This window comes from Apium graveolens, chromosome 1 (assembly GCF_009905375.1).
Source record: "Apium graveolens cultivar Ventura chromosome 1, ASM990537v1, whole genome shotgun sequence".
In the NCBI taxonomy this organism is placed as follows: Eukaryota; Viridiplantae; Streptophyta; class Magnoliopsida; order Apiales; family Apiaceae; genus Apium; species Apium graveolens.
Window position 1 is genome coordinate 109,968,843 of NC_133647.1, and position 16,953 is coordinate 109,985,795.

A 16,953-nucleotide genomic window follows, 5' to 3' on the forward strand; every position below is an offset into this window, starting at 1 on the left:
ACACCCTGTCATCCAATTTGGGGATTTTGACGTTATATTTGACCGTGAATTAACGGTCAAATAAGTGTGTGTATTGTATACTGAATTAAAACAACATGAACCCAAATCAATGTTCAGCTTAAACCCTAAATCTAAACAGCAATGAGGGGCATACTAAGACCCCTGAAAGACGGAGCTCCTGATGATGATGGAATGCCCCATTACGGTCATACAAACAACAAATATGGTTACGATTCTTACTCGATTCTCTGCTTTCTTTGCTTTTGGTGTTAATTTATTATCGTATATATACTTTGAGAGGTGTTTATAAGCATGCATGTTAGTAATTAAGTAGAACATATGTTTTATGCTCTTTACAGTATGATATATCGGTGGTCCCTGAATGTTAGATTAAAAATCATATTTTTTTAGGGTTTCAAAGTCGAAATTATATTTAATGTCATCTTCCCTAATTGGTATATTTGTATATTATTTTATTTCGTAGTGGGTTCCAAATTCTTCAGTGTTCAACTATTTTATGGTGGAGATTTTGATGAAAACTAGAAAAATATGATGGTGGAAGTGTTGCGTACTTTGACTATATTTCTAGGGACGAAGCTTCATTATCTGGGTTAGAGGAATTATTCTGTGTCTTTGGTTTAGAGAATTTTCGAATATGGTTTTTATATCTGGGACTACCACTGCATCATACCAATATAACACTAGTTGAGAGTGATGAGGATGTTGAGAACTTTACTGAGTTTGTTGATATGTATAGTGAAATATTCACAATGTACACAACAAATAGTAGTGGAGTTTATGGCTTGTGTGATTATGATTTCTCGTTTACGCAATTAGCATTGGATGAGAGAGAATAGAGGGTTGAGGATATGAGACAGGAAGATGAGAAAGAAAATGTATTACCAAGTCAGGGAGTTGATCATAATAGTGGAGATGAACCAGTTTCTTTTCATGCCGACACCTCGAACCTTGATACAACTGAGAAGCACCACCTGTTGCTAGAAGAAGGAGAAGAGTGCCCCCTCCTAACCCTCCATATAGATCAAGGAAAAGGGGTAGATACTCCATGTTACGAGTAAGTAAATTTAATTTGTGGTTTTATTATGCACTGTGTACATGGCTTGTTTTATATGTTAACAATTAACTAACAATTATATGGTTTTAATGAACCAGGGTTTATTTAAAAATATGCCAGACACCCCTGTTATGTTAGATGGTCTTGATGAATGTGATCAAGCTGAGGGTGATCCCAATACAGATGAAGAGGGGCAGAATGGTGCAAATGAAACAAGTGAAGAGGGTCAGAATGGTGCAAATGAAGCAAATGAAGAGAAAGTTACAAATAGAGATGATGAAACAATTGAACAGGGTGAGAAAGGTACAAATGGAGATAATGGAGATGATGAAGCCAATGAAGAGGGTGATGTAGGAAATGAAGATTTAATGTTTGATGATGAGAGTGAAAGTTCTGAAGGTGCATATGACAGCAATGAGAGTGATTATTCTATGTGGTATTATTATTGTACTAGAAATTGGACCATGAGAGGGAGCTTGAAGAAGGCTATGAGGCTGAAGAAGTAGAGCTTGTTCAGAAGATTGCCAGGTGTTTTTACTGCAAAGAAGAGGTCCACAACACTAGGACCTGCAAATCAAAGTTTTGTACAATCACTACTAACTGTTACATTTACCTCACTAACAAATGTATTAAAAACTGACATTGTTATTTCAGAAAGTCAATTTGGCAATTAAAAAAAGGGATGCACGCCTGAAAAAACAATAAGAAGATGAGATCATGAAAGCAGCCCTTGAAGAATCTCTGAAGAAGTCAGAAGAAGAGTTAAAAGAAAAGAAAAAGGATAAAGAAGAAGAGAAAAGCCTGGATAGTAAGAAGAAAAGCCCGGAGAGTAAGAAGAAAAGCCCGGAGACTAAGAAGAAAATCCCGGAGACTAAGAAGACCATTTCACATGGTGGTATTATGAAGCCATTTAAACATCCTTCTAAGTTGGGAGCAATGACTGTTCAGTGTGAAGCTATTGAGGGGCTTGAAGTATAAGTCACTACCTTAAAAAAATTGGAAGTTGCTGCCGCGAGAAGAAGAAAACTACTTGAGAAGAAGTAGTTGATTAGGACTCTTATTTCACTGCATTCTAAGTTCGTTTGGACCATATTTTGTTTGGACTATTTTTTGTTTGTCTATCTGCTACTAAATACGCTATTTTGGATCATTTCATGTTGTGTAACATGACTGGATGCTTAATATGTTAATCTCAATGACTTTTGCTAAGAAATTTGACATTGTTATCTTTCTGTAGTTTATATTTGATGCTTAAAAAAAATTAAAAACACACCAATACTTGTAATTGATCATAGATAAAAATACATGTTAACAAATACATAAATATTACATCTCTCCATCATCCTCTTTCTTAAACATTATAATTGTAAAAATTACAACCCATTTTAAATCAACATGGCCATGCTCCATGAATAATTAAAACAAGCAGTTACTTTTTCCTCTCTTTCGGATCTTAAAACCATTTCCAAAGCTTTATTATCGGCTTTCAAACGATTAATCCTTCTAATCAAGCCCGGAATAATCACTTGAGCTCGATTGGAAACTGGAGCATCCAACCACCGGAATGTTCTGTTGCACCATCGATCGGAACAGGTGATGAATCGCCGCCCTGGATTTGCTTGCGTCCATGTTGTTTGTTCGATGATCCAACTGCCGCATACACATCTTCCAACCATAACCAACACTTCTGCTTCAGAAATTAGATGAGAACAATTGAATTTTACTCAGACAAATACTTACATGTTTATATACAAGCAGAAATGACCGTTACATGGTCTATTTCCCTTATTAACCCCGGTTGACCGTTACTTCACGGTCAACAATAACGGGGATTTGCCTAAAGGTTGTTTTATGTTGGCGGTCTAATTGTAGAGGGATGTTGATTGTATATATCATAATTTTGGTGCCAAATCCGTATTTACCTGAAAGCGTTGGGATGCATAATGAAATTAACTCAATGGAAATTGATATACTAGTACTTGAATCAACCAAAGATGTGGTTTACACAATGATATTTCAACCCGAAATATTAGAAAAGATTTGACGTTGTCAAGAGCCATTAATGAATCATGAAAATGATAAATTGGCTGGTAGAGAAATCAAGGCTCAAAAGGATGATAAGGGTATATATAGATTTGGCTCACGCATTTGGATTCCGAATGTTACAGAGCAAAAATATGAGGTTTTACACGAAGCGCATAACTCAATATTTTCAATGCATCCCGCAAGTACGAAAATGTACAAGGATTTGAAAAAGAACTACTAGTGGCCAAACATGAAAAAGGAGATTGTTGAATGGATAAGTAGGTGCTATACAGGTCTGAGAGTGAAAGCGGAACATCAGCAACTAAGTTACTTCAACCACTGGATATTCCTGAATGGAAGTGGGAGCACATCACAATGGATTTTATGGTAGGATTACTAAAGAAGAAAGCTAATCACGATGCAATATGGGGGATCATTGATCGACTATCTAAGTCCGCACATTTCTTGCTAATTAACGAAAGATTTTCATTAGAAAAGTGGGTCAAGCTATATTTAAATAAAATTATGATGCGATATGGAGTACCGGTTTCTATCGTATCTGACAGAGATCCTAGATTTAATTCAAGATTCTGGCGATAATTTCATGATCATTAGGGTACAAATTTCAAAATGAGTTCTGCTTACCCCCACAAATAGATGGACAAAGAGAGAGTAATATTCAGACAATCAAAGACATGTTAAGAGTCTATGTATTGGATTTCAAAGGAAATTAGGATGATCATTTGCCATTAATAGACTTCTTGTATAATAACGGTTATCATGCAAGCATTGATATGCCTCCATATGAAGCATTGTATGGAAGAAGATGTAGGTCTCCTGTGTATTGGGACGAGGTTGGTGATCAACGCAAATGGTCGGGGCCAGTACTGGTTCAAAACACAAAGGAAAAAGTGGAATTCATTGGCAAAAGGTTGATAGCCGCTCAAGACCGACAAAAGAAATATGCAAATTAGAATCGGAAGGATATGGAATTCAAACCTGGAGAAAGAGTGTTAATAAAGATATCTCCATGGAAAGGATTATCAAGATTTAAAAAGAAAGGAAAGTTGAGTCCCAGATATGTTGGATCGTTTAAAATATTATAGCAAGTTGGAAAGGTGGCATATGAACTAGCTTTACCCCAGCAAATGCAATATTTTCATAATGTGTTCCATGTATCGTTATTGAGGAAGTATAATCCAGTCATGTATTAGAACTGAAAACCATGGAAATACAGCAAAGACCTATCCTATGTGGAGCAACCAGTTCAGATATTAAATCAAAAAGAAAAGATGCTAAGAAATAAGATATTACCATTAGTTAGAGCTTTGTGCAAAAATCATAAGGTCAAACAATCAACTTGGAAACTTGAAAGTGAAATGCTCGAAAAGTATCCCCATTTATTTACTTAGGTGAGATTTTGGGGACGAAATCCTTTGAAGGGGAGTAGATTGTAACGACTGGGATTTCGTGAATTACTTTATGAGAATAAAACATAAATTATGTGACTTATGTGTAAATTCTGTGAAATAGTAAAAACAAATATTTAAAAATATATTATTCCTGTTTCACGAGTCATTAGAAGACTGGAGTTATGATATATGCAAATGATAGGGTCGGAATGACTATTGGGTCGTCAGTTGCGACGTGACCCGTAAAAGACGAGTATGCAAAAAATGGATTTGATGTTATTATGGAAAACAAAATTTATTGGATTATGCGAGAAGTATGTGAGGTGAAGAGTCTTATATTTTTCTGTGATTATTTAGATGCGAGTACATGAAGTTATTTAAATTAACGGTTATTTGATAAGTGTGTAAGTAGAGAGTAAATGGGAAAATATGCGGATATGAAGGTGGATTAACTTTTATATAAAAATATATATTATTTGATTTTTACGTGATTCAATATATGATAATGGAATTCCTAAATATTTTAAATGAATTATTATGTGAAAAATAAGGTTTATTTAACCTTCAAACATTTTTATAAAATCATCTAAGTACGACTGATTCTTGAAACTCATTTCATTATCTCTAGAACTACCCTAGACACGTTATAAAAATGATAGTTGGATTTATTTTAGTGTTGGAGTATTTAAAATAATTTTAAGAAGGTTATTTATGTTTTTAAGTATCATCTTGCAAAATTCGTATAAAATAAATCATTTACTCGAAAAATATTTTCAAAATATTAGGGATAGATATTTTCATGAACTTTTTTTTGAAATTTTATTTAGTATTTAAATTCTATTTCTCCTATTTATTATATATTTTAAAATTGAATTTTCAGATAAGTATAAAATTCAGAAAATTGTTAAATAGAAAAAGGGCAAAGAACATTTCTGCCTCTACCCTTTCCCCTATAACAACCAACCCATCCCCCTTTCTTTCTTTTTTGCGGCAGCATCATCTCTCTCTCACTCTCGAGTCTCTCTCTCTCGGTATCTTCTCCCTTCTCGTTCTCTCTCATTTCTCATGCGTTTTTGAATCTGAAACCACCTGTGTGTTGGATTTTACCTCCTCTACACACATATGTAGATGCATGCATGTATTCCTGTGATTTTTTAAAACCCTCTATCGGGTTCAATTCCGGTTTTTCAAATTCTTAAGTGGATTTGTTGGTTTTGGTTGCAATTCATGATGATAACTGTGTTTATACTACTGTTGGTTTGAAATGGTGAGGTTTCGTTGAAGGAAACCCCGATTGGGGCACCTCCGAGACCTTGCCGCCTCCGGTAATGAGCTCCGGCGAGTCGGCGGTGGACCTTGATACTCGTCTGAGTCCTATAAATTATGATAACGTTGAATTAACTTGTACATGCCGAGTTTGTGTGAATTTTTTGATATAGTGGTTTTGAGTTTTTTTTAATTTATAAAGTCGATTATATGAATTATAATGTTTTAGGAGATTATGATGCAAGGTATTTGATTTAATCGAGTTCCATATGGAAGAAATAATTTCTCAAAAATTTTAGAATCAAATTAGTCGATTTTATTCTTGGTTTTTGGAAAAATTTGGATCGTGTAATGAGTATATGTTGTTTAATGAGCCTTTTAAGTGATTAATTGCTTGTGACGTTGATGGTTGTTAATAAATTATCAGATTTATAAACTTTATTTTTCTTAAAGATGGTTTCGAATTAAAAGAGTTTAGTTGGAGTGATAATTGTGTCGTACATGGTTGAGCGTTACTTGATAATGATCAATATATGTTTATATGTTGTAATAGTTGGATATTGATTGTAGTTGATTGGATTGACTAAATGGATAGTATATTTGCGAACAGGTCATGTCAAAATCCCTATAAAATTATCAAGGGTTAAACCCAATGGATGTAATAGCGGTGTTTAAAATTCTACACCTAGAGGGGGGGTTGAATAGGTGTTATGGCTAACTAATACCGATTTTATTAAGTTACCAAATATTTATCAAATTGTCAGACAGCTGCCTGTTAAGTTCAAATATATACTATCATCACGCTAACACTTGATATGCAATGCAGAAAATAAATTACAGCAAGTAAATAACACATAGAGTTTTAGCCAGGTTCGACCCCTATCACTAATGGTCTACGTCTTGGTCTCTTGCCAAATTGGTAAGAGAATATATTATTAATCACCGAAATAATACGATTACAAGATTCAATAATATATCTCCCTTTATCCCTTATTCCTGATAGCAGTTTGCTGCTAACCTGTTCCCCTGAGTGAATTGCTCTCTAAGCCTTATACCAAACCTGTATAGCCTTCTCTAGCAATGTAACTCCCTGAACCCTTGTTATCCAAGCTAAAGTACTCAGCAACAAAATTTTTGCACCTTGAACAATACAAGTTTTAATGAAATTACAACCCAAACTATGAACAATATGAATATAGATATACCTGATCAAACAAGAGCTCAAAACAAAGAATATTTAATGAATGTCAGTTGTATTTTCTCAGATGGTATGATGTATATTTTCGTGGATCAACCACAAAAGCAAGTGTACCAAAGTGCCATTATATATTAAGTTAACATTCGATTAAACCCACAACTACCGATCTTGATCAAGCCTCACGGAAAGTTTGTTTTTGAAATCAAACATTAAGGTAATCTAGTAACACATTTAAAATAAGGATAAGATAGATATAAAAAGTGTTTAAAAGCATTTATCTTTAGTTTAAGTAATACAAATCTTGAAGTAACTTGTTTCGAATAAGAAAATGATTAGAAACAACCAACTAGAAAATAGGAAAATGATTTTGGATAAAACATTTGAATATCTGAGGAGCTTTAATATAGATAAACACGTTAAATATATTATAGAGTCTTCACAAAACTTAAATCTGTTAAGTCTCCTTGTAAATCGCAAATTTGATTTATCCTGAAAACCTGTCAGCTGTTATTGTAAGCTTGCTAATGAAACAAGTTATGATTACTGTAGAACAAGGTTAGTAACATTTGTATAAATTACACAAAACTTACTGAGATATGAATAAAATAAAATAAGCTGTAATCTAGCTAATAGTGTGATCATCAAAATCATAAGGGTATCAATCTACCCCTTTTGAATATTACACAACCTTTAGGAAAGTATAAGATACTCCCCCTAAATCATATAACACATGTTACAATTATCTTAACCATAGTTATATCTAAAGAAATAATCATAAAAACTCATATCTTAAGATAAACACATAACACATTAAAAAGCACAACTTAAATAATTAAATTTAAACAAACAACTACCAAATTAAAAAGTAAACTTAATCACTAAGTTCAAAGACCATCAAACTTAAAAAAAATAAACAGTTCGGATAAACCAAAATAAGACCAAATTAAAGTATTTTCCTAAGTATTCCCCCTTAATCATTAAAAAGTTCTTAAAACTTAAGTTTGAACTTCAGTCTTCTCAGGTTCAACTTGGTTGTCCTTGTCAGCAGTAGACTCCTTGGCTTGTTCCTTCTTGAGAAGAGCAGCAGCAGCAGTATCCACCATGTCATCAATGTCACAAGATCGGGGAGTGGGCGTAACAAGCCCATTTGAAGGACTAGATGCATATGTTCCCATTCCAGCCACCATCTCCCTTTACCATTGATTCTTCTTAGCAAAAACCTCAACTTCCTGAAGAATCTTGTCCTGTCCAACTTTCAACTCTTTCATAAGAGCCATCATATACATGGAATTATTAAAAACCTTCCTCGGCTTCAACAGCACCAACCACAATAGGTTTAATGTGGACCACTTGTCCATCCTTTCCAATCTTCAAATTTGACTGATTAAGTGTCTTAGCATCAAACAAGTCATTGACAGGAGCACAGTCCTTGTCTTTTAACTCTACTCCATACCATTTAAAAACTTTTGTCAACAACAAACCATAAGGAAACCTAGTACCAGCCTTTGCACACAATACATCAAGCATATTATTCAAGATTAAATCAGCTAAATTTAATTTTCTTCCCGACAAAATTATAGCCACAACCAACACATCTTAAGAAGAAAAGTTTGACCTAGTTCCTAACCTAGGACAAATAAATCAATACAAAGCTTGAATAAAAAATGAGCCCTAGGCGTCATTTGTGAGGTAGGAGGAGGAACAAACAACTTAAGAGAATAATCATCATTAATCAATTTTAATTGATCCAAAGAAGAAAGACCCTCCAAATCCTTAGGACCTCTCTTAATATGAATTGATAAAGAAGACGAGTTTTGAATCTCAAGAATAGCACTCAAAAACAACAGAGACTGGGTGATTTTTACATTCGATAGAACATATACTTAGTTACCAGATTGATCAACATGCAAGTTTGAGTAAAAAGATTTGACCAAATTAGGGTAACAAAACTTAGGCATTTTTTAAAAAAATAAATGGAATCCCAAATTTGAAAACAAATCAACCAACCCACAAGACTTAAAAATATCCTCTAAAATAAGGTTACCATAGATGACCTTCCGTATGGAAAATTCCTTACAAATTGAACCTTCAACCTTGAGTCTTCTGCCATCAGGAGTTGTCTGAAGTATCCCCGAGCCTTCATCACCACTCTCAATTTGAGTCACCTCATACTCGTTCTCTGATTGTTCATCGATTAAGTTCCTTTCATTTTGAGAAACCGATGGAGTGGCTTCATCACGACCATCGACTAAACCCTTAGCATTAACTCTTGATTTCTTCCTCATCGAAAGGCGCAAAGCAATCTTCGCTATGGTGCAGAAAGTGTATTTGCTAAATACTAGAGAGAAAACCCTAAAAGGTTTACTAAAATAACCTTTTAAAATTAAAAGGGAGTATTTTTAGAATAAATACTAAATAAACTAGATATATTCCTAAAATAACTCATTTGGATAACGAAACAAAAATAAAATTGATCTACTAACAGGATTACTAAATTCACACATTTAAGTAGTCACATATAAATTATAAAAAATCAAATAACCATTTAATAACTTCATTAAAAATTTTGAGATAAATCATTATAAATTCAATCAAATAACGGTCATATAGAAAACACATAAAATTGAACAATTAATACATTAGTTGGCAGTCATGCAAAATTATCAAATAATAATTATCAACTAACAGTAAACTGATATTACCTGATTGAAGCTTGTAAGCTTGCTTACTGAACATTTCACATCCCTAATTCTCTTATCAGCATGCTGAAAAGTTCTTCAAATAGAGGTTTTGTGAAAATATCAGCAACTTGAGCATCAGTAGCAACAAAAATATCAGTTTAACCTTTCTCTTTGCAACATTGTCTCTTAAGAAATGATGCATAATATCAATATGCTTGGTTCTTGAATGATTTACTAGATTTTCAGAAATATTGATAGTACTTGTGTTGTCACAATAAATAGGAGTTTGACCACAAGAAATTCCAAAATCTTTAAGTTGCTGTCTCATCCAAAGTATTTGTGAGCAACAACTATCAGCTGCCAAATTTTCTTCTTCAGTTATAGATAAAGCAACAGATGTCTGCTTTTTTCTTAGCCAAGAAACAAAACTTTGTCTTAAATAAGCACAAACACCACTTGTACTTTTTCTATCAGTTTGACAACCTGCATAATCTGCATCACTATACCCAATAAGATCAAATTCATTTCTGATTGGATATAATAAACCAAGAGTAATAGTTCCACTCAAGTATTTGAATATTCTTTTAATAAAATTCAAATGAGACTTTAGGTTTATCTTCAAATCTTGTACAAATAGAAACACTATACATAATATCAGGTCTAGAGGCTGTAAGATATTATAAACTTCCAATCATACCTCTATAAGTCCGAATCACTACTAGAAAAAAGACCTTAGACATCGGGTAAAAACCAATGTCTATGTAAAAAACTAGTGATGTCTTCGCGACTGATGTTAAAGATAGTTTTACATAGACATCGATTTTTACCCGATGTCAAAAGGTACCTCAGACATAGGTTATATATGTAACTGTTGTAAAAATATGCAGTTTAACATCGGTTCAAATAGGTAACCGTTCTTATAGGTGTTCTATAATATCAGTTTTGATTAACTACATATTGTCAAAAGTCAATTCTTACATCGATTTTTTTGGAACCGTTGTCAATATTCATGTATCAAATTTCTATAAAATCAGTCTTTTTTAACAAATATTTGGATTTTTACTGATGTTTTTGGTAATATTACACAATACATTAACCAAAATATCAAAAAACTTAATTTCCAAAGTGGAACGAGTACATATTGATATTATTATCCAATTGAATTCAAATCAATAAACAAAATAGCCTTGTTTGCACAAATACATCAATTGTTCTAAACAAATTATTAGAATAAAGTACTGGCCTTATTATGAATATTCTGTACTTCACAATATTCAAAAAAGCCTTGGATTTTTATAACTGCTCACTGTGATATGCGACCAAACCACCCCTTCCAGGAGGTCCATTCTCAAATATATAGAACCACAAGTTCTGACAACAATTTAATACTTAATCTCCTATTTAAGAATTTAACATAAAAAAGGACAAAATATAGCCTTAGCCATAATATACTCACAATGGATGCTCTAGGCGGCGACCTCCTTGCAAGATTCTTACTCTGCTGGATTCTTTACCATGTGCACGCTCAATCCTGACTCTAGATTTAGCAAGGCGTACTCCTGCCAACGAGAGCCGACTCATATCTCGAAGCATAAAATAGCACCATACCATATCAATTTGTAGTATAGGAATATTATCCACCACCTGAAAGAGAGGGAAATAAAAGAAATGAAACCAACATATTTTGTTAATAGGAATTTGTGATTCAACTCAAGTACAAAAATATAACTAAACAGACTCAAATGCTATAACAAGTCCCATAATTAGTAATCTTAGGAGCCAATAAAAACAGTCTTAGATGCTCAATTCTTAAACCAGATTTTTCCAGGTGCCTATAATGTTCACAGATGTTTTTCACTTGAACATGAAAACTTGATATCAAGATTTTTATGCAAATATTACACGCAATATGAAAATATTGCAAGAAACTTATTGCAGAAGTGCTATTCTTTTTAGGAATGACAATTCTAAATTGAGTGTTTATGGCAGAAGTGTTAAACTTTTCATAAATGACAACTTTAGGTAAAGAGTGGCTAACTCGCCTCATTGAGCTTCGGTCACAGAAAGAAAAAGCCTCATGTACCAAGAAAATTCTGCATTAGACAAAGTAACCAAGATTTTGGTTAAAGACCTATGTAAGAAAATATAACGGGGGCATAAATGTTATAAAACTCTGGTTAATAATTGTAAGAGTACACACATTCTTGATTAACCATTATAAAAAATTGAGAGGTTATTCATATACACTAATTCATCAACATCACATCAACATCACTTGAGGTTGATGAATCAGTGTCAAATATATCACGGGATTCATCACCATCTAAGGTCCTATCACCTAATGAGCGTATGTTTCTTTTGACCGCAAGCTGCAGCGTTTATTCAAACATATATAAGTCTGCAACTGCTGGCTCTTTAAAACGTATGTTTCTGGTCAGTTCCCGTTTCTCTGTCAACCCTGGAGAGAAAAAAATTGATTTCAAAGCAAGATAAAGTTTGAACAGATGTAAGCAGTTCATGAATTTAAGCTTCATCAAAGATAAAAAACGGCTCTATCAAAAAGTAGAAAAATAAATATATAGCATACATCAAATTATATAAGCATCCTTTTGGAAGTAGATTACAGTTATGTCGTGGGAAAACTTCCATTTTATCTAATTCATCACCGAATTGAAGAAAAACGCATATAAAATAATCTACTCTTAATGACCATTAATAATATAAACAAATAATTCATGTTCAAAACTAAGATCCAGAAAGTCAGAAATTTGTAAGAATATTACAACATCATGAAAATCTAGTTGCACTTTGTGTCCTACCTGTTTGGATTTCAAATAGAGACCATGTACCTATCAGGCTATCACTTTCTACAACAGGTTTGAGCACCTAGATCATAGCCAAAGGTTCAGAGCTATTTAAAAGTACATTTATTTGATACATAAGATCAAAATTAAATACATTAGGAAGGTATGTCGGTTAAATGAATAGTACAGAATCTGCAACCGCAATATTTTGAAATTTCTAAAGATTTGATTATTTTTATGGTCTAAAACAAACTTGGAGATCATGTAATAGTAGAAAAATACCAAACCAATCTTACAGTTATATGCATACATTCAGCAAGCAAGATATATATAAGAATAGATATGTCCTAATGGACATGGATAATTCAGTACATGGTATTATGCTACTAGCTGCAAAAATAAGCATTAAAAGCTGACTGAAGTAGCTTTTGCTGCTAATATGAGCAGGATACTTCTACATTCTATGAATTAAGAACTTATGTGTTGCAATTTCAGAATGGACCCTAAACAAAATTACCACTTCCCCACCAAGTGCTCATATAAGTATCAGCAAGATGGAAAATCATGATAATTACAAGGGAAGAGTAAAGTAAAATCCAAAAACAGGATAAACAGAACAATGTAGATACAGTAGACATGGATGGTAATCGACAAAATTCATGATTTTTTACAAAAGCATGGGAACTTAGCCACAGGATTTCAAGACTCACATACGAAATGCATAAAATTATGTCAAAGTTGAATTAAACCTGGTCTTCTAATTTGCAAAAATCCATTTTTCTAGAGAACCAAGAGCACCCCATCATCTGTTTTTTCCATCCTGTCAATGGGAGAATAAAACACACTGAAAATGCCAATGCGAGAATAAAATACAATGAAAATTACCACATGATGTTCCCTTGCTATGTTCTTACTATCAATGTAACAGCTTACTATTAATGTAACAGCTCTCTGCAGTGCACCCTTGTACTCCTTGCTAAGTTCTTTGTCCAAAGTTTTCTATCCCTCAATTTACATTAACTAACTCTACTTCATTATTTCGGTGAGAAGTAACAAAATAGAACTATAATGTAAAAGAGCAACCTACCTTTCCTAACACAACATTGCAATCACTGATCATATAATGACTTGGGGCATTATTCGTAGCATCTAATATGGCATTATATCTAAGAAAGTGAAGGAAATGCTATTTCCGGTCTTTTAAATCAAAAACAAAGAAGAACCATCATTGTAACACACACAAAAACGTATAAAAACCATCTACAATAGACCATAACAAAATGAAATGATCAAGATAAAAAAAACATTTAATTAATATAGCCGCACCTTACTTGATTCATACAAAACAACAATTAGAAATAGTACACGGCCTAGAAATCAAACAAAAGCTCTACCTGTCTGTGCAGATTATTAAACTCCACAACATCGTGATCAACAATACATAATCGACCTAGAAATAAACGTAACAACAACATGGTTACTTTAGGAAAAACATATTATGGCCGCAAACCTCCACAAGCGGCGAGATACAAAAGAGCAGGCGAGCCCAAACCTCCACCACCAACCACCAATACTCAAGAATTCAATAGATTTGCCTGACCTGTATCCATAAAATAATAAGCATTGCCTTTAAAACTTTAGTAAGTTCTCGATCTGTTGAAATTAGAACAAACAAACAAACAACACAATAAAACTCGAGTCACTCACAAAATCAAGTAGAAATTAAATAATACCCAATCGAAAAAGAAAACCACCAAGCTTTGTCAAGAAATTGAATTTTCTCAAAAATGGGGTTGAATTAATTGAAGATACTATTTAATTTGGGTTTTAATTTGAACTTCTTTCATTGACACAGTAAGATGGTGATGAAGAATTGAGGGTGTGTTTGGTATTGCTGTTGTAGACAGGAATAACAGCTTTTCGCTAAAAAGCGGTTAAAAACTGTTTGGTAAAATTTAAAAGCTGCTTTTCGGAAAAGTGCTTTTGGCCTAAAAGTTGTTGTTAGAGAAAGCAAGTCCCCCCATGCTTTTAGAAAAAGCTGCTTTTCAGCTGTTGCAAGAAGTAGATGCTGATTTCACCATCAAACCTTAATAAAATTACCAAAATTTTTCTAGTAGCACTTTTTCTAAAAACACAACAATTTTTAACAGCAATCCAAACAGTGCCTAAGTATTGGTTACATGGAGATGGTGAGAGAGAGAGATGTGAGAGGGGAGAGCGCACCAAGAGAGAGTGAGAGCTGTGCAAGAGATAGAAGGGAGTGAAAGGAAAGAAGAAAGGGGGGAATAAATTTTTTGTTAAGGGGGAAGGGTGAAATAATTATGAAATAAGCGGGGAAGTGAGCCCGAGTCTTTCTTCAGTTTTTTTAAACTAATCATAGACATTGGCTATTATTTAGACCGATGTCTAAAAACAATCAACAACGGTTATGTTTTGGACCGATGTTTAATTCATGTTTCTTATTTTTTTAAAATAACTATTAACATCAATTATTTTATTGACTGATGTCTAATAAACACAGTAACATCGCTTTAGAAATAACCGATGTCTAAAATACCTTTAACATCGGTCGTCTAAGCAACCGATATCTAAGGACCGATGTCTATTGACAGAATTCTAGTAGTGAATATCAACATCTTTACCTTGTTCATCAGTTGTCAGCTTGCTGACAGCACTCGTCGATGTTAATTTCGACGTGATATTATCATAACCAAATCTTTTAAGTAAGTTCATGATATACTTAAACTGATGTATATAAATTCCTTTAGATATTTGCTTGATTTGTAACCCCAAAAAATAATTAAGCTCTCCCATCATGCTAATATCAAATTCACTGTGCATAAACATAGAAAACCACTTGCATAAAGAATCATTATTAGCACCAAATATAATATCATCAACATATATTTGCACAACTAATATATCATCACCTTTAAACATAGTAAATAAAGTTGGACAAATAGTACCTCGAATGAAACCATTCTTGATCAAAAATTCACTTAATCTTTCATACCAAGAGCAAGGTGATTGCCTTAATCCATATTAATCTTTCTTCAACTTATACTCATAATTTAGATATTTCTCATTTCCGAATCCAGGAGATTGCTTGAGATAAACTTCTTCTTTAAGAAATCCATTTAAAAAAGCACTCTTTACATCGATTTCATGTAACTTTATTTTCTTGTAACATGCAAATAAAAGTAACATTCTGATAGATTCCAATCTTGCAACTAGAGCATAGGTTTGATCAAAATTAATTCCTTCCTGTTGATTGTATCTTTGTGCCACAAGTCTAGCCTTGTTTCTAGTGACATTTCCAAATTAATCAACTTTGTTCTTGAAAACCCATTTAGTACCAATAAAAAAAACTTCCTTCGGTGGTTCAATAAGTTCCCAAGCATCACATATCTCAAATTGATTCAGTTCTTCTTGCATTACCATAAACCAATTTTCATCATTAAGAGCTTCATTGATATTCTTTGGTTCTTCCTTAGCTAGAAAAGCTGCAAAAGCACCAATGTTTATTGCTCATTTTCTTGTCTTGATTCCTTTTGATTCTATCACCAATAATCAATTCTGGAGGATAATTCTTCAATGTCTTTGATGACTTTGGTAGAGAATGTTAAGCTATAACTTCTTCATTTGTTCGAATTCTCTTAGAAGGAGGTGAAAGATCTTCACCATCAAACATATTCAGAAGCTTCCTAGTAGCCCTATTTCCCATTGGATCTTCCAGAGTCAGTCTAGGTAACTATTCCAGAGTTTCATCAACAGGTGAAGAAGTTCCAGCTTCTTAATCTTCTTTTGGTGTTACATCGATTAACTTATCAAGTTTCAGTGAGTCAATATTCTTCACTTCCAGCTTGCTGTCAGTACCTGTACCTGCAACATCTTCATCTTCCCTTGGCAGAGCATCATTAGTTTCTTGAAATGAAACATTAATAAATTCTTCAACAATATTTTTAGATAGATTATAAACTCTATAAGCACAACTTGTTAAATAATAACCCAAAAATATAGCTTCATAATATTTTGAACGAATTTACCATCTCTTTTAGAAGTTTTAATTACAAAGCACTTTAAACCAGAGACTTTGAAATAAGCAATATTAGGTTCTTCTTCCTCGAAAATTCATATGGAGTCTTGTTGAGTAATGGTCTGATTAGTACTCTGTTAAGAACATAGCTTGTTGTGTTGACAACTTCTACCCAAAAACTTCTTTACAACTTTCTTTCCTGAGTAATGTCCTAGCTGTTTCTTGCAAAGATCTGTTCTTACGTTCTACCACTCCATATTGTTGTGGTGTACGAGGTGCACAAAATTGATGTATAATTCCTCTTTCTTCACAATAAGAAATAAAGTCCTTCTGAATTTCACCACCATGATCACTTCGTATACCTATAAGTCTTATTTCATGCTTGTCTCAAGTAACTGGATTGGCTTCTCAAATTCACTAAAAGCACAATCTTTAGTAGATAAAAAAATACCCATA

At 33.2% G+C, this 16,953-nt stretch overlaps 1 long non-coding RNA gene across 16 annotated transcripts; it reads right to left on the minus strand.

Moving 5' to 3' along the window:
• Positions 1-6,574: 6,574 nt before the first annotated feature.
• On the minus strand, positions 6,575-14,500 carry LOC141665707 (uncharacterized). Of its 16 annotated transcripts, none has more exons than XR_012552117.1 (7): positions 14,169-14,497; positions 13,211-14,061; positions 11,996-12,115; positions 11,700-11,750; positions 11,114-11,301; positions 9,679-10,149; positions 6,575-6,918 (listed from the first exon to the last, which is right to left on the minus strand). It is a non-coding gene; the product is annotated as an uncharacterized LOC141665707 (long non-coding RNA). The 16 variants fall into 16 exon arrangements; XR_012552116.1 differs by having other exon boundaries at positions 9,679-10,157; XR_012552122.1 differs by lacking the exon at positions 6,575-6,918 and adding an exon at positions 7,885-9,279 and having other exon boundaries at positions 9,679-10,157; positions 14,169-14,498.
• Between the last annotated feature and the right edge of the window lie 2,453 nt (positions 14,501-16,953).